Source organism: Hypanus sabinus, chromosome 3, assembly GCF_030144855.1.
Source record: "Hypanus sabinus isolate sHypSab1 chromosome 3, sHypSab1.hap1, whole genome shotgun sequence".
Classification (NCBI taxonomy): domain Eukaryota; kingdom Metazoa; phylum Chordata; class Chondrichthyes; order Myliobatiformes; family Dasyatidae; genus Hypanus; species Hypanus sabinus.
In genome coordinates this window covers 147,368,708-147,388,187 of record NC_082708.1, presented here as the reverse complement: position 1 = coordinate 147,388,187, position 19,480 = coordinate 147,368,708, and the positions used below count along the sequence as shown (strand labels likewise).

At 39.9% G+C, this 19,480-nt stretch overlaps 1 protein-coding gene and 1 long non-coding RNA gene across 3 annotated transcripts in view; one reads left to right on the top strand and one right to left on the bottom strand.

Annotated features, from left to right (window-relative positions):
* The window catches only part of LOC132391760 (uncharacterized), a 33,405-nt gene extending 21,718 nt beyond the window's left edge, over nt 1-11,687 (top strand). Inside the window, exon 2 of the long non-coding RNA XR_009511343.1 lies at nt 11,448-11,687. This is a non-coding gene — a long non-coding RNA (uncharacterized LOC132391760). The remainder of the gene's footprint in view (nt 1-11,447) is intronic.
* psd3l (pleckstrin and Sec7 domain containing 3, like) overlaps nt 1-19,480 on the bottom strand; it is a 476,452-nt gene that overhangs the window by 397,456 nt on the left and 59,516 nt on the right. The window lies entirely within an intron of this gene.

Genomic DNA, 19,480 nt, shown 5'->3' with positions numbered 1-19,480 from the left:
AGACAGCAGTATTACCATGTGTGCCACCGGCTCTATTTCTTCTCTCTTTCATATTGCACACAGCCTTTGGAGCACATTTACCTCACACTTTTTGCTTTTAATACTTAGTCGTTTGCATTGAAATTCATCTACCATTTACCGAGCCAAGTTTCAACCATTACTGCAAAAGGTTCACATCATGCCATCTTGCACCAAGCCAGGTCATGAGTGCAACACATCAGCTTTTACCAAGCTACCAAAGTTTTAGTTAGGAGATGTTATTTAGTCACTTAGACCAAGATGTCAGATTTAGGAAGGAGCTAATTTAGTATGTATTCAGGGGATTCCCAGGTTCTGGAAGACCTGACAACAAACTCTGACTTTATAGAAATTCTCCAATAAACTGAATAATGTGAATGCTTTGTTAGCCTAACAAGTTATAAAAAATGCTTTGTGGTTTATCAACCACATATAGTATATTTTCCATTAGCTTAATTATGTTAGTGTTAGTAGGGTTAGGGTAAACAGATAATATTCAATGAAATAAACAAATCATAGGAGTATATGCAGAGTGATACAATATAGGTAGCTGTAGAAAATAGATGGCTGCACAACCCAATATTAACAGAAGTATATCAGGAAGGGGAGGCTCTCAGCTATTTCAGACAATGGGATTTCAGCTTAGCTTGGGGTAATCCGTTCATTTCTGATTTACAGAAACGTTACTTCTTAGAATAAAACTCTAATTTGGAGACTATCTGCATTTAGCTTCTTGGTTTAAGATATATCACAAATAAATATTTCATCCGACTGGTTGAACAAGCTTACTGACTCGACTTGCCATGAATTAATCCATGAATTAATTACATGAATTAATCCTCCAGTGGAAAAAAAATACATGCAAACAATACACTTAACAGGTCGAGAGTTGCCGGTGTTCGCTCTGAACATGGAACATTCTTGGTTAACAATAAGCAAATCTACCCAGATGTAGGCCAATTGTTGATAGAGGATGCAAAACAGGCCACATGTTCCAATTTAGCAATATCCTATCAGTCCAATGCCTCAACCCTTTCCTCCCTTCTCAGCAAACCTCTTCCAACATTCCCTTTAGGAAAGTAGTGAATCTCTTCCACTAGTCTTTCAAAGCGAAAGTCAAGTTTATTGCCTTATGCACATTTAGGCATAGGTGCAATGTAAAACTTACTTACTGCAACTTCACACCAGATAGCACCAGCTAAGCTGCATTCACAAGAAAACCATAATTCAGCATGAATTTTCAGGAAGTACATTTCAAGTCATAAGTCTCCACATAAAACCCTCACCATTGCTTTTACAAATTATCTTAGTTTATCTGTCATGTTTTCTCTGAAGAAATTGACCCAATTCTATCAGACAATCAGATTTCAGAATACAAAGTCTTAGTTCTCGCAGAGGATTACCAGACATGCACCATCAAGTAAAAATACACAAAGTCCAGACATTAACAAATACAATTAAATAGTATGGGAGTTATTTCTGGAAATGGATTTCTGAAAAATTTCTGCTGATACCAAGTGGGTCTGATGAACAAAACCAAGATAAGCAACTTCTCTTTTTGCATTTTTCATGCTGCTTGTGTGTTCTCACGCATTCTGGTCTTATTTACCAAACCATATTTCTAGCTTTCGATTCTCTTGGATTTTGAAGGAGGATAAGAAGAACGGCAACAAACAAACTGGAACAAGGAACACGACAGGCTAGATGTTAACAAAGGAAATTTCTGTGCTGGGATGGGATCATCTCTGGGATAATTCCAGATTTACCCCGTGATCTCGCAATTACTTAGAAAGGTTACCAAATATCTAGATCAAGTTGAAACAAAAAGTTCCCTTAATCGTTTCCTTAACAACAACATTTTAACACTTATAAAAAAAAATGCCATTCAATCTACATGGTACAAATGGGTCTGTTTCTGCTTTGTATATTGTACACAGAAGTCCCCCTCCCTGTATATAATATAAACAAAGGTCCACCCACCTTTGTATATATCGCACACAAAACTGTTTTTATCTCTCCCTCTTTGTAGATAGCACACATGGGAACAGACCTCTCTATATGGGGTAGGCCTTTTCAGTACAGAGTCAATCATACAGCATGGAAACATGTCGTTCAGCCCAGTGCTTCTATGCCAAACAAAATGCCCATCTAAGCTAATCCTAGTTGGCCATATTTGATCATATTCTTCCAAGCATTTCCTATCCACATATCTTTATAAGTGTCATTTAGATGTTGACAAGGAGGCGTACAGGAGTGAGATAGATGGGCTGGATGAGTGGTGTTGCAATAACAACGTTGCACTCAATGTTAGTAGAACCAAGGAACTGATTGTGGACTTCAGGAAAGGGAAGTCAAGGCAACACATGCCAGTCCTTATTAGAAACATAGAAAACCTATCGCATAATACAGGCCCTTCAGCCCACTAAGTTGTGCTGAACATGTCCTGTCCTTAGAAATTACTAGACTTCCCCATAGCCCTCTATTTTTCTAAGCTCCATGTACCTATCCAAAAGTCTCTATTGATGGGTCAGCAGTGGAAATGATGAGCAGTTTTAAGTTCCTGGGTGTTAACATCTCAGAATATGTAACCTGGGCCCAGCATAGTGATGAAATTATGAAGAGGGCACACCAGCATCTATATTTCATTAGAAGTTTGAGGAGATTTAATATGCCACCAAAGTCTCTAAAGCAAATTTCTACAGATGTACCATGGAGAGCATTCTGATTGTATCACCATCGGTATGGAGATGTCATTACCCTGGGATTGGGAAAAGCTGGGTTGGGTTGTAAACTCAACCAGCTCTATCATGGTAACTAGCATCCCTACCATCAAGGACATCTTCAAAAGGCGATGCCTCAAAAAGGTGACATCCATCATTAAGGAACCCACAGCACAGGCCATGTTATCTTCTAATTGCTACTATCAGAGAGGAGGTACAGGAACCTGAAGACACATTCAATTCCATCAGATTTCTGAACAGACAGTGGCACTACCTCACTATTTTTTCCCCTCTTTTTGCATTACTTACTTAATATTTTAATATATATTTCTTATAATAATTTATAGTACATTTTCTGTATTGTACTGTACCGCTACCACAAAACTATACATTTCACAACAGACGTCTGTGATAATAAACTTGATTCTGATCCTGAAAATATTGTTATTGTACCTGCCTCAACCACTTCCTCTGGCAGTTTGCACCAGGTACACCCCAGTCTCTGCATGAGGAAATTGTCCCTCAGGATCCTTTTAAATCTTTCCCCTTTCACCTTAAACACTGGGAAGAAGATTGTGTGTATTCACCCTATCTATGCCCTTCATGATTTTGTACACCCTTATAAGTCTTCAACACTCCAATCACTATTAACATTGCCAGCTCAGCCTCTCCCAATAAAGCAGTCCTTGAGTCCTAGCAATATCCTCAAAAATCTCTTCTGCTCCCCCTCTGGCTTTGTGACATCTTTCCCATATCAGGGTGACTAAACTGAGCACAATAATCCCAGTGAGACCTCACCATTGTCTTGTACAACTATGTTGAGGATGGATCTTATCATGCTCATTGGTTACCCGCATGGTAAATACATCCCTTCCCCTTTATAAACAGTTAGCTGAACCTTTGGTCCTATAGTTCATGTACTATAACAGGAAGAGAATTGGAAAGGATGGCACAATAGCAAAGTAATAAATGCTGGTGCCACACAGTTCCTGCAGCTTAGGTTCAATTCTATATTCTGGTGCTCTCTGGGGAGAGATTTCATGTGCTCCCTGTGATCACGTACATTTCTTTGGGTGCCCCAATTTCCTCCCAACGCTGCAGAGAAGTGCCAGTAAGTTATTGACTGTGGCAAAGTACAGATAGGTAGCAGGAGAATCAGGTAGAAGTTGATGGCTATGTGCGAGAGAATAGGTTACAGGGAGATAAGTGGGCTCTGGGACTGATGGAAATGCTCTGAGAGCATGGACTTGATGGGCTGAATGGCCTCCATTTGCATATAAATAACCAATCCTGATGATTTATTACAGTCAACCCAGCATTATCTCTCTCAATATACTCTTCAGCTGCTCTGATAGAGCAGCATAGCCATAATGAAACAATAACAGTGATTTTGAAAAGGAAGGATATGTTGGCTAATTTTATCGCAATGGGTAGAAATTCATCCTCAGTCACAAATGGTATCTGTGATATTTAATGTGAGCAGCTTTTGGTCAGTGTTTTAAATTCAATTAAAGCCAATGGATTTTGTTGTATGCGTATTAATGTCACATTTCTAAGTTTTGCATTGTATTCTCCAATAATCTTAGACTGGACTGTGCTGTACTATCACCTCCCCACTCAATGTTGCCACCTTTGGTCCACCCAAGTGGGCACTTACACCATCTGTAAAAGCTGACATTAATTTTAGTTAAAATATTGTTGCTATTCAGGGATATTTAAAATCTATTGGCATTGAAGCAGTTAATTTAAAATTTTAAAAAAAATGTTCAAAACTTTCAGATATTTATAGACATTACAGTAAAACATAATATTTCTTAAATTTACCTTCTTGTTTATTTCTCAAATATTTGCCCTACAAATCCCATATTAATGGGTGCCCTGGATTCAGCTCGAGGTCTGACCTGATATTCTATTCAAAAGTTGATTCCACAGCCATTTACAGTGCGGAAACCCATGACTTTAGTTTCAATGGCTAAAGACCAGCTTTTCCAACTGAACTACCAGCAACAGTCAACATGAGACATTCCAGGAGTCTTATTGATTTTATTGAATGCTATCAGACAGAATTGAACTTCACGACAATTCCATTAATGTTACTGCCAAACAGTGTTGAAATAAATCAAGTAAATGTAACCTCCCACATGAATAAATGTCTTATAAGCCTTGAGGTGGGGGGTAAGAGGCCGAATGGGTTAATGGCAGTGTTGTTACCATTGCATCTTGGATGGGAATCTAGTCCAGATGAATGGAACAAAAGCAATTTCATTCTTCTGAATCAATTTAGAAGCTGCTGATGGAGCCAGCAGTATAGAACTGGCAGCTTCACTCAGGGAGAATGGCTGCTGAGCACATTGGAGATGCCAGGTTGTGTAACAGAGGATGCTATTCTGTAGTCACATTTGTCGGAGCAGATTGGAAAAGGCTTTCCTTCAGAATTGGCTGTGCCATTCTTGACCTTTCTATGAGCCCAAAGTGCTGAAATTCTTTGCCTTTCCGTAAGTTTGAAACCTCACTATTTTCCTCTCAACTCCGATCTAAACTGACACTTGCTGGAAATAGCTGAGGGATTTATTGCACTACTAGCTCAGTGTAGATTCCATAAACAGGATAACAAATCCATCAATAATCAGAAATAAAAGTAAACACATTATATCATGCATTAAAAAAAAGATGTGGAGGGAATTAAACCACTGTAACAATTCAAGATCTATTCCAGTTTTCCAACTTAGAGATACTAGCCACTTTTAGCAGTAATAAAAATTCCAAGTCAATAGTCATGTTAAAGGTTTAGCTTTTGTGACTCATAATTTAATAGTTTGACTGCTGTGGTTTTGAAAACTATCCGTTTAAGACACTCTTGACAGCCACTCATAAAAGCTATGTCTGCTTTTTGCATTAGAGAGTTAACAGACGTTGGCTCAAAAAGTCTACCCAGCCAACATCACAACATCAGCAGATGGTAGAAAGATTTTCCGATTTTAATGTTAGAGAGGAAGATTAACCATTTGAGTATTGTTACTGTATAAGATATTTTCTGATAGAAACAACATGTGTTTTCATGAAATTTTTCATAATCTTGCAATTTAAAAGGGTAATTATAATATAGGGGATTTTAAGTGTTAATCAGCAAAGTATCAGAAAGAGCAATAAAACAAATGAACAGATATTTTCTAGGGCAAACAGGAGGAAATCTGCAGATGCTGGAAATTCAAACAACACGCACAAAATGCTGGTGGAACACAACACGCCAGGCAGCATCTATCAGATATTTTCTATGCTTGCCAAGGGATAAATATTGGCCCGAATGCTGGGAGAACTCCCCAGCTCTTCTTTGAGTAATGCCAAAACATCTTTTATATTGATCAGAAAAGACAGCAGGGACATTATTTTAGTGATTGCATTCACATTAATAGTAGTCATAAAGATCCCTAACACCTGATAGTGATTTAGTTTGCTATCTAGAAACACATTTGCAACTGTTTTACTAATGTTGGTCAGGAGGGAGAGGGAGAGTCATAAAGCAATGTAGCTCAAATACAGACACAACCAGACCATGCTGGCTACTGTGCCCAGTCAGGCAGTCCTAATTTCCTGTATTTGCACATATCCCACTAAAACCCACCCGTCTATGTACCTATCCAAGTGCTTCTTAAATTACACTATTACATCTGCCCCAAACATTCCATATACTCATCATCCTCTGCATGGAAAAGTTACATCTTAAGTTCCTTTTAAATCTTTCCCCTCTTACCCTAAACCTAAGCCTCCTAGTTCTGGACTTCCCTACACTGGGGAAAAGACTCTTGGAATCCACCTGAAATATGGCTCTTATGAGAGCGAGAGATAGGGAGGGAGAGAGGAAGAGACAGGGTGTTAGAGGGAGGCATTTAGAGAGAGGGGGGTGAAGAGAGATAAAGGCAGACAATGGTGGAAAATAACCAGCTGAGTGAAAGAATGGCAGGGAGAGAGACAGAAAGAGATACAAATGGAGGATACCACCCAGAAAAAGGCATGTTATAAAGGGAAGGAGAGTAGTAGGGAGGCAAATGGACTAAGATAGGAGAGGCAGGAATAGGGAAGCAGAAAAGACTGCAGTGAAGAAAGATAGGAGGACAGTGCGTGACTAAGGTGTAAGAACTAGGTACCATTAATCTAGAGATTTGATGAAGAAAATCTAGAATACTTCTACAGGGAAAATGCAATATCCGGATATTTAGAAAAAACAAAATCCACGTGGAAACTGGGAATGAAACCTTGGGCTGTTAGCCAGCTATATAGTCAAAACTTTCTCTGCTGCAGTAAATAACTGGAAAGTAATTGCTCTTCATTAGAGTAAACTAAAAGGGAAAACTACAAATCCATCTTAAATTGGTGCTGTTGTATAATAAGTTTATAATGTCCACTTGCTCCTTTAATGACTGGAGAATGTTGCCATTCTCTGCCATATGCTTCTGTATGGGGTCGAGAGCCTTTTCCAGCAACTTCTTTTGCAAGTGGGTTACCATTTCTTGCAGCAATTCCATCTCCGTTGCAATTGTTTAATTAGCATAGCTATTTCCTCGGATGAATCGCTAGCTTGGTGTCGTCTGCTGGTATCCTGTTTCTTGGTTGAATTTGGATCTTTTTTTGAGGCCATGTCTTTAGTTAGATCTTTCTCCAACTCAAACTTGTATCAAGACTCTCCATGAGCCCTAAAGAACGTGAAAAAGGAGGGTTACATGTCAGCGCTCAGTACCGTGATGCCATCTTGCCTCGTGCCTCACCAGAAGTCCACAGAATAAAAACACTTTTGTTCTCTCCACATTGCCATTGACTCTCAGCACCTGAGGTCAGGATTGAACCTATGTCTCCAAAGCTGTGAGGAAACAGCTCTACTTGTTGCATCACTGGGCCTGACAGTTGTGAAATGTTGCTAGAGCTATTTTCCTCGTGTTCCTTTTCTTGCCAACCACAAAAGATAGAAAAGGAAGGTTTTAATTAGATTACCAAGATAGATCATTTCTGTTTCCTGTTAGAAGGACGTTTCAGACAGACATCTGAGCTCCACTGGCTGAGGAGATGGAGAACTCTCAGTGCTGAATCATCATCTGAATCATCCAGTGTGTAGCATTTCTGTTCATTGGCTGGGTTCCCCGTCAATAACAGGTCCATGTGCAAGAATAAAATAGGATTAGAGGCCTATTTCACCTAGTTACTTCATTCCTCCCCCTCCCAGTTTCACCTATCACATTGCACTTCCCTCTCCCCTTCCCCAACTTTTAAGTCTACTCCTCATTTTTTTTTATCTCCAGGCCTGCCAAAGGGTTTCAGCCCGAAACGTCGATTACACCTTTTTCCCATAGATGCTGCCTGGCCTGCTGAGTTCCTCCACATTTTGTGTGCATTGCTAGGATTAAAAGGCCTAATGTTTCCAATTCCATTTTTAAATAAATTCAAACCTTAAAAAGGGAATGAAGGTAAAGGGGGAGAAAAAGAGTGGGAAAAAAAATAGCAAGCCAGAAGATACAAATAAATGTATGTGAAAAGTCAAAAAAATTGAAATTTAGATTGAAAAAGGAGAAGAGTTAAAGAGGGAGAGCAAAAGGAAGCAAAATAGAAGGAAAGATCAAGAGGAAATGATTTAAAAACTAGAAAGAAAGCAATAGAAGTAAAAAGATAAAGGATTAAAGAAAGTGAGAACACAGGAAAAGTATAAGGGAAGAGAATTAAGGATGACTACAAAGGAGTAGAGGGAAGGTAGGGAAAATAAAGAAAGCAAAAGAAAATAGAAACAAAAGGACAAAGAACAACTATACAGAATGAAAGAGTACAAAGGGCAGGAAAATGGTAACAATATGGAAAGGAGAGAGAGAAAAAAGGCAGAGAGAAAAATGGAAGAGAGATAAATCGTGTGTGAGTAAAGTGAAACAAAAGAGAAAACAAAAGTGAAAAGGATAATTTAATGTACTTAAAACACAGAAATGAGAGTAGGTCTTTTATCCTTTTGAGCCTTTTTCACTCTTCATTATCACAACAGATATGAACCCAAGTTATCTTACTTTGGTTTTCTACATATCCTTTAATAGTTTTGGTTTCCAAGAATCTCTAATCTATTTAAACTTACCAATTAGCCAACAATTTCTGTTTCAATTGTTTCCCAAGACATGGCAATACAGATATCTGTTCCAGAGCAGGTTTCGAATACATACAGGGACATGAGGGCCAATGAAGGTCAGATATCATTATATATCCAGGCCGTAGGATGTTGAATGTCTATCCTGAGGCCATTCAGTATAAGCCGTCTGACTTCAGCTTAAAAATTGAGCTACAGACTTTGAAAAGTCTTGTAACAGATCATGAAAACAAATTGTTAAGATATTCAGACTTGTGGACACAGTAATTTTATTTTATGTTGTCAGAAACAAATCATGGAAGCTGGTCATTAAACTAATTGGTAGCTTTAGGCATTAAACTTTAGACTTTTTTTTGGACTTCATCAGATGTCAGCAGAATCCAGGACTCATCAATAATTGACAATTTTATCAGTGAAGACATCTGTTCCTGGGTCTGATGTCTTCAAGCTTTACTATATTTTTAGCATTATCTAGGTGAATCAGTTGTCTAGAGATCCTCAGTTTAAGAGCTCTCTATTTCCATGACAGGCAGCTCCCAGCTTAGCTTTGATGGTGACGGAAACCTCCTCATTGTTTCTCGCACTTGTTTCAAACCAATCAGCTGAAATGATTGGTGGAAATTAATGTTAACCTTCATTTACTTTTTGAAGTAATGTGCAAAAACATTTAAAGATGACCTCCTCCCCTTCTTACCCCATCCCTTATTTATTTGTTTATTTATTATTTTTCCCTTTTCTTTCTTTCATTTTCTCTCTTCTTTTCTCTCTCTGCCCCTCTCACAATCTTGCCTGCTCTCCATCTTCCTCTGGTGCTCTCCTCCCACTTTCTTTCTCCCTAGGCCTCCCATCTCATGATCCTCTCCCTTCTCCAGCTGTGTATCCCTTTTGCCAATCAACTTTCCAGCTCTTAGCTTCACCCCTCCCCCTCCGATCTTCTATCATTTCAGATTTCCCCCTCCCCCTCCCACTTTCAAATCTGTTACTATCTCCTCTTTCAGTCAGTCCTGACAAAGGGTCTGGGCCCGAAACGTCGACTGTGCTTCTTCCTATAGATGCTGCCTGGCCTGCTGCGTCCCACCAGCATTTTGTGTGTGTTGCTTGAATTTCCAGCATCTGCAGATTTAAGTAGATATATTAACGTGTGTTTAAGTAGTTATATTAATGGGATAGCTTTGCTATGATTTTCTCCATCTTTATAGAGAATAAGTAATTACCGGTAGCTTTCTTTTCAATAGAAAAATACAATCATGTCTCATTGTATTGGCAGTCCATGATACTTTTAATAACTGTGTGCAGCTAGAAGAACATAAATGGCATTTTTTTATGTCTGAGGCAGGAAAGGTAAATAAATAATCCTCAAGGAAAATCATGAAAGAGCAGAATATTTGTGTCCTAATATCATTGGAATTTGTAGGATTCTGCTATACACACAGAGGCCTACATATAGTGATCGATTTTAAAACAAGGCTTAGTGATTATAAAATGCTTTGAAAGTCTCCCTGAAGTTGTTATTATTTTGTTTGCTTTGAATTACAGAATAAAAAATAAAATGTTACTTTCCTAAGAACAGACAAGAAAAGAACAAGAATAGTTCATTTGATAGCATCATATATGCAGACTTGATACCCCGTCCAAAAATCAATCAATTTTAGCTAAGAACACCCTTTAAAAAAGGGTGGGGGATGATTTGCAACTGCTGATAATCTAAGAAACAGAGTGAATTTGCGAATTTGTAGTATATAAGAGAAGAAAGTGGAGGAGCTTAGGAGAACGACGGCATTTAATGGCGACTCCTTTGCTCACATCTTTCTTTTCAATAGAAAAATACAATCATGTCTCATTGTATTGGCAGTCCATGATTCTTTTAATAACTGTGTGCAGCTAGAAGAACATAAGAACGTGAGACCCTGAGACCCCACTCTCAGGGTCTCACGACTGGCCACTATTTGATATGCCAAGGACGCGGCCGAGAAGACCAGCGCACCTTCAGGGTTCTGGGATTTCCTAGCTCTGGAGTCGGGCAGACTCGAGGTTTTGGCACCACAGGAAATTGGTGTGTTGTGGAAGATGGAAGATCAAAAGCAGTGAGCTGGCTGCTGGCTGTTTGCCCAGTGTTCTGAGTTCTTTGGGCACAGAGCTCGGAAGAAGCGACACAACAGACCTTTAACATCGTAAATCAGCGAGTTGTTTGTTATGTCTCCCCTCTCGCTGTGAAATGGAGACTTCTCATTTTTCCTTATCAGGGAGAGAGAGAGAGAGAGCCTGTGGTATGTCGAATTACCGGGTGAACGAGTAGTCTTTGGGGTACTGCAAGTCTGTGTCTTTATTGATGCTTTGCTGTATGCTTGAGTGCACGGTTGGGGCACTGATGCTTTTTTTCTGGTGGGGGAACAGTGGGGGGTTCGTTGCTCTGCTGCTGCTTATGGGAGGGTGGGGGGAGCTGGGGGCGGGACTCTGTGGTTCTAACATATAACTGTCACTCATTCCTTGGGGCACTCCTCTGTTTTCATGTATGCTTGTGAAGTAAAAGAATTTCAGGATGTATATTGTATACATTTCTCTGACATTAAATGTACCTTTGAACCTTTGATATACAGGGGGCACTACATCAAGGACGCAACATCAAAGACCTTCACCATCTGGGCCATGCCATCTTTTCACAACAACCATCAAGCAGGAGGTACAGAAGTCTGAAGTCCCGCACTACTAGATTCAAGAACAGCTACTTCCCTTCAACCACTCAATTCTTGAACCAACCTACAAAATCCTATTCGTTACAGTTTAACAACATGGTGATCTCTTTGGACTAAAATAAATTTATTTAGTTTTTAATTATGTTCTTTCTTGTAAAACGTGTATAATTCATGGTTAGTTTATGGTTTTCTTGTGAATGCTGCTTATATGATGCTGTGTGCTTGTGATGGTGCTGCAGGTAAGTTTTTCCTTGCACATATGCACACTTGTACATATGACCAGAAACACTATTCACACTTTGACAACTTTGCTCCAGAAAACTGATGCAAATCTAGCCGTGAAGGAGAGGCTAACGTTTACAGTCAGTGGTCACTATATTAGGTACCCCCCTAAAGTGGCCGCTGTGTATATGTTTGTGGTCTGCTGCTGTAGCCCAACCACTTCAAGGTTCAGTATGTTGGGTGTTTGGAGATGCTTCTCTGCACACCATTATTGTCATGTGTGGTTATCTGAGATACCATAGGACCAGAATCAAGCCATTCAGTCTATTGAATCTACTCCACTATTCCATCATGGCTGATTTATTATCCCTCTCAACCCCATTCTCCTGCCTTTTCCCCATAATCATGAATGCCCTGATTAATCAAGAACATAACAACATCTGCATTAAATATACCCAGATACTTGGTCTGCACAGCTGTCTGTGGCAATGAATTCCACAGCTTCACCACCCTCTGGCTAAAAAATTTTTCTTCATCTTTAAATGGACTTCCCTTAATTCTGAGGCTGTGCCCTCTGGTCCTAGACAACCCGCTCCCAACTATAGGAAACACCCTTTCCCCATTCTCTCTGCCTAGACCTTTCAATATTGGACAGGCTTCAATTAGATCGCCCTTCGTTCTTCTGAACTACAGTGACTACAGGCCCAGACTCATCAAGTGCTCCTCATATGTTAACCCATTCATTACTTGCATTATTCTCATGAACCTTCTCCAATGTAAGCACACCCTTTCTTAGTTAGATATGAACCCCAAAACTGCTCACAATACTCAAAGCGTGATCTGACCAATGCCTTATAAAGCCTCAACATTACATCCTTGTTTTTATATTCTTGTCCTCTCGAAATGAATGCCAACATTGCATTTGCCTTCCTTCCTACCAACTCAACCTGCAAGCTAACCTTTAGGGACTCCTCCATAATGACTCCCAAGTCCCTTTGCAACTCCAATTTTAGAATTTTTTTACCCATCTAGAAAATAGTCCACACCTTTTTTTCCTTCTGCCAAAGAGCATGACCATGCACTTTCCTACACTATATTCCATCTGTCACTTCTTTGAGCATTCCCCAATCTGTCTAATTCTTTCTGTTAACACCCTGCTTCCTCAACACTACCTGCATCTCCCCATCTTCATATAGATTGCAAACCTAACCACAAACCCATCAATTCCTTCATCCAAATCATTGACAAATAACACGTAACAAAGCAGTCCCAACCGCAACCCCTGTGGCACATCACTAATCACCAGCACCCAACAAGTAAAAGGCCCCTTGTATTCCCACTCTTTGCCTCCTGTGAGTCAGCCAATCTTCTATCCATGCTGGTAGCTTTTTGGTAATACCATGGGTTCTTGTTAAGCAGCTTCATGTACAACACCTTGTGAAAGGCCTTCTGAAATTTAAATAAATAGCACCCACTGATTCTCTGTTGTCTATCTTGCCTCTTATTTCCTTAAATAATTCCAACAGTTTTGTCAGGCAAGATTTCCCCTTTGGAAAACAATGCTGATTTTGACCTATGTGCCTCAAGGTACTCCAAAACCTCATCCTTAATAATAGACTGCAACAACTTTCCAAACACTGAAGTCAGGCTAATTGGCCTATAATTTCCTTTCTTCTGCCTGCCTCCCTTGTTGAAGAATTGAATGACATTTGCAATTTTTCAATCCAACAGAACCATTCCAGAATCATTCTCAAAAAATCATTATTAATGCATCCACATTCTCTTCCAGAAGCCTGGGATAAACCCAGGTGATTTATCCACCTTCAGACTTTTCAGACAGCCAATGGCCTGTATTCCTGTGACTGTTAGTGGTATCCTAAGCGGTATTCTTGTTATTGAGGGGAATGGCCACAGGGGTACTCTGCCTATTCCCTTTACCTCTCCTGACAGTCATCCAGGTACCTTCCTCCTGAAACTTAGGAGTGTGACCACCTCCGTGTAGCTCCTATCTATCATCTCCTCATTCTCCCATATGAGCTGAAGGTCATCAAGGAGCTGCAGTTTGGTGCACTTTGTGCTGGTGTAGTTATCAAGGAGGCTGGAGGTTTCCCAGAGTCCCCACAACTCACACAAAGAACAGACAATTACCTCTGAACCCATTCTCAGCACTCTATGTACTAACAGTAAAAAATACTTACTAGACATTTACTTCGAACCCCTGCCTGTGCTTGCCCAAGCCTCTTGATCCAAAGACAGACCACTCCGACTCTAAAACTGTCCCACTCCAATAATGGCCGCTCCGCTCACATATCATTTTTCTTTATTGGCAGCCTGGTGAAAAAGAACTGAAAAGCACCCAAGCTCTTTTTAAAGCTCATGTTGTGTCACCAATAGATGACCTCTTGCACTGACCACTGCCTGCCATTACTGTTGCCTTCCTGTCAGCTTGAACCAGTCTGGCAATTCTCCTCTGACCTCTTTCATGAAAAAGGCATTTTCACCCATAGAAATCCCACTCATCCCACTCACGAGATGTTTTTTTTTGTTTTTTACACCATCTCTGTAAACTCTAGCAACTGTTGTGTGTGAAAACCCCAGGAGATCAGCAATTACTGAGATATTTTAAACCAGTCTGTCTGGCACCAACAACTATTCCATGTTCAAAGTCACTTAGATCACATTTCTTCTCCATTCTGAACAACAGCTTAATCTTTTGACCATGTCTGCATGCTTTTATATATTGAGTTGGTGCCACATGATTTGATGATTAGGTATTTGCATTAATGAGCAGGTGTACAGGCGTAGCTGATAAAGTGGCCACTGAGTGCATAATTTAATTCTTTGTGAAGAAATCCTTTTGGGCATGAGCAACTCCAGTAGGAAGTCCAAACAAGCCCGTCATGGCCTAAATGTATCTGTCACCATACCCATTTAACATTCTCATTTTGATTTAGCTTTCAACACTGTACACTCTAAGAAAGGTTGGAGGTCAGGAGAGGAAAGATAATGCCTGCACAGATGATACTGTATAACAATCCATTAGTGGCAGTCATTTGTGTGCTGAGCCTTGAACAGACCTTGACCCTGGATTTCATTCACCACTGTCAGGTAGCCAGTTAACTTTGCTCTAGGGTTTCCCTTAACTGAGGCATGATACATCTGTAAGTTCCCATGGCTGGAGTTAATCGGACTTGAAATCTTTCTCCCCAGCCTGAAATACAGCCATATCACTTTATGAAACTACATTATGCCCATGTACAGAGATTGAAGAGAGGCAGAGAAGAAGCAGTTGCGATAGTTGCCTTCAGTAATCCACTGAAAACCCAACTTGATATGGTCAATAAATAATATATGTTCCTTTCCCATCTCCTTGTCAGTCTGTGTTAAGGGAACTGCTGACTGTCATAGGCCATTGACAAGGAGGTGGCTATGATGGGCCAGGGTGAACAAGCAGTCACCTCTCTACTACTTGGGAAAAGGCAGTGTAACAGCCACACAAGACTAGAAGACAAATTGAACACTGACCCGACTCAAACCTGCGAATGTGACAAATCACAGGTTCTGTCACTCTAATACAAAGGTTCAGATAAGAAAATATGTGGTTTGTTGTGATGCAAAACTAAGATTTGATTAGAATTGAAGTATTTGAGAAATGTTTAGTTTATGAAATACTTAGCGAAGATCAACTGATGACAAGGTTTAACAGGCAGGCGCTCAGTTTTCACCCCATAATCATCCAAAACTAATATGTATCATGGAATGTTAAGGACATGTGCCCACACACATCTGTCCCTTCATGTCTGAAGAGACCTACATGGAAACAGCTCATTGGCATAATGCATCCATGCTGACAAAGATGTCTATCTAATTTAGTTACACTTCCCCACTTTTGACCCTGTCCCTCTAAATTTTTCTAGTTCTTCAGAAACTGGCAGATTTTAAGTCCTGCCACATGCCACTGGCTGAAGAGAACTGTCAAAGTTCACAGTAAATTTATCATCAAAGTATATATATGTCACAATATACAACCAGTGATTCATTTTCTTGTGGGCATACTCAATAAATCCACAAAAGAATAATAATCGTAACAGATTCAATGAAGAATCACACCAATTTGGGCACTTAACTAGTGTCCAAAAGACAACAGACTGTAAATAGAAAAAGAAAGAAATAATGATAATAAATAATAAATATCAAAAGCATGACATGAGAGACTTTGAAAGTGAATCCATAGGTTGAGGGAATATTTCAATGATGGGACAAGTGAAGTCATCCCTTTGGTTCAAGAGCTTGATGGTTGAGGGGTAATAACTATTCCTGAACCTGGTGATGTGAGTCCTGAGGCTCCTATATCTTCTTCCATATGGCAACAGGGAGAAGAAAGCATGCCCTGGGTGATGGAGGCTCTGATGATGGATGCTACCCTCCTACAACTATGTTTTGTGTAGATGTACTCAATGGTAAGAAGGGCTTTACCCGTGATGCACTGGGCCATATCCACTACGTTTGTAGCATTTTCCAGTCAAGGGCATTGGTGTTTCAGCCATTCAATATACACTCCGCCACACATTTATAGAAGCTTGTCAAAGTTTGAGATTTCATGCCAAATCTTCACAAACTGCTAAGGAAGTAGAGGCTACCATGCCTTCTTCATAATGACATATACGTGCTGGACCAACAGCAGATCCACTGAAATAATAACACCGAGGAATTTATAGTTGCTGACCGTCTCAATGAAGACTGGCTCATGGAACCCCAGCTTCTTCCTTCTGAAATCAATAATCACCTCCTTGGTCTTACCAACATTGAGTGAGAGGTTGTTATTGTGGCACCACGCAGCTGGTCTGCAAGTGAGAATGCTGATGATCCAATTGCACAAGGAGGTATTGAAGCCAAGGTCTTGAAGCTTAGTGATTATTTTCGAGGGGATGCTGCTACATGCTGAGCTGTCGTTGATAAAGAGCATCCCGATGTATGCGTCTTTGCTGTCTAGATGTTCCAGGGCTGACTGAAAAGCCAGTAAGATGCCATCTGCTGTGGATCTGTTGCTCCAATAGGCAAAATGCCAGGTACATTTAGAATAATTTACTGGACTGTATTTATTAATGACAAAACCTGAAAGAAGACTTTAAAAATCAAAAAGGATGAATACAGGACTGAAAGTGTTATTTTTAAATAATGTAAATGAATTTTGTAGCACAGTTACAGATTTGCATGTATATTGGTGTGGATAGTGCTGTATCATGACAGGAAGAAGATTATTGCTAGGAGCTTAATGTCCAATGATATATATATTATCAAAAGGATAGACAGGAAAGCAAGAAGGGACGGCATTACTTTGTTGGTAAAAAATGAAATCAACTTTTTAAAGGAGGTGGCATTGGGTTGGAAGGTGTTGAATCATTGTGGATAGACTTAAGGAACTACAAGGATAAAAATACCCTTATGGGAGTTTTATACAGATCCCCAAACAGTAGGAAGAATATGCTCTACAAATTACAATGGGAGATAGAAAACGCATGCCAAATGGGCAATGTTACAATAGTCATGAGGGAATTTCAAAATGCAGGTAGATTGGGAAAATCAGATTGGTACTGGATTCTAAGAGGGGGGATTTCTAGAATGCCTATGAAATGGCTTTTTAGAGCAGCTCATGGTTGAGCCCACCAGGGGATCAGCTATTCTGGATTGGGTGTTGAGCAATGAAACAGAATTGATTAGAGAGCTCAAGGGAAAAGAACCCTTAGGGGAAGTGATCATAATATGAAAGAATTCCTCCTGAAATTTGAGAAGGAGAAGCTAAAGTCAGATGTATCAGTATTACAGTGGAGTAAAAGGAATTGAAGAGGCTTGAAAGAGGAATTGATCAGAATTGATTGGAAAAGAGCATTGACAGGGACGACAGAGCAGCAATGGCTAGAATTTCTGGAAGCAATTCTGAAGGCTCAGGACATATACATCAAAAGGTGGAAGAAGTATTCTAAAAGCAAAATGACATAACCATGGCCAACAAAAGAAGTCAAAGCCAACAACAAAGCCAAAGAGAGGGCATATAATAGAGCAAAAAAATAGCAAGAAGTTAGAGGATTAGGAAGCTTTTAAACACCAACAGAAAGCAACTGAAAAGTCATTAAGAAGGTAAAGATGGAATACAAAAGTAAGCTACCAATAATATTAAACAGGATACCAAAAATTTCTTCAAATACATAAAGTGTAAAAGAGAGACGTGGGTGGATATTGGACCACTGAAAGGTGATGCTGGAGAGATAGGAATGGGAGACAAGGAAATGACAGTTAAACTGAATAAATATGTTACATCAGTCTTCACTGTGGAGGACACTAGCAGTTTGGTGTCAGGGGTCATGAAGTGCGTGAAGTTACCATTACTAGAGAGAAGGTTCTTGGGAACTGAAAGGTCTGAAGGTCACCTGGACCAGATGTTGTACAGCCCAGAGTTCTGAAATCGGTGGGGGAAGTGATTGTGCAGGCATTTGTAAAGATCTTTCAAGAAACATTAGATTCTGATATTGTTCCCGAAGACTGGAAAATTGTAAATGTCACTCCACTCTTCCAGAAGAGAGAGAGGCAGAAGAAAGGAAACTATAAGCCAGTTAGTTGGACCTCAGTGGTTGTAAAGGTGTTGGAGTCAATTATTAAGGATGAGGTCTCAGGGTATTTGGTGGCACGTGATAAAATAGGCTGCAGTCAGCATGATTTCCTCGAGAAAATCTTGCCTGACAAATCTGTTGGAATTCTTTGAAGAAATAACAAGTAGACTAGTCAAAGGAGTATTGGTTAATATTGTGTACTTCGATTTTCAGAAGGCCTTTGACAAGGTGCCACACAAGACTGGTTAATAAGCTACAAGCCCATGGTATTACAGGAACCTAATGCCCTTCCCTTGGACAACATTGGTGGCATGGAGAGGGGAGACTTGCAGCTTGGGCAACTGCCGGTCTTCCATAAAAAAAACCTTGCCCAGGCTTGCACCCTGGAAACTTCCCAAGGTGCAAATCCATGGTCTATCAAGACTAACGGAGGCTTACACACTCACATTACAGGAAAGATTCTAGCATGGATAAAGCAGTAGGATGTAAAGAGTGGGAATAAAGGGTGTCTTTTCTGGTTGACTGCCAATGACTAGTGGTGTTCCACTGGGGTCTGTGTTGGGAGCAATTCTTTTTTACGTTATGTCAATGATCTGAAAGATGAAATTGATGACATTGTTGCAAAGTTTGCACATGATATGAAGACAGGTGGAAGGGCAAGTAGTTTTAAGATAGTAGAGTGACTACAGAAGGACTTATATAGAATAGGAGAATGGGTGATAAAAAAGGCCGATGGAATACAGTGTCAGAAAATGTACGTTTATGTACTTTGGTAGAAGAAACAAAAGGGTTGACTATTTTCTAAATGGAGAGAAACACAAAAATTGAGGTGCAAATGAACTTGGGAATCCTTGTGCAGAATTCACTAGAAGTTAACTTGCAGGTTGAGTTTGTGGTGAGGAAGGTAAATGCAGTTTTAGCATTCATTTCAAAAAGGACTGGAATATAAAAGCAAGGATGCAATGTTGAAACTTTATAAAGCACAGGTGAGGCCTCACTTGGAGTATTGTGAGCAATTTTGGGCCCCTTATCTTAGAAAGGATGTGCTGAAACTGGAGAGGGTTCAAAGGAGGTTCACAAAAATGATTCCAGGATTGAACGGCTTTT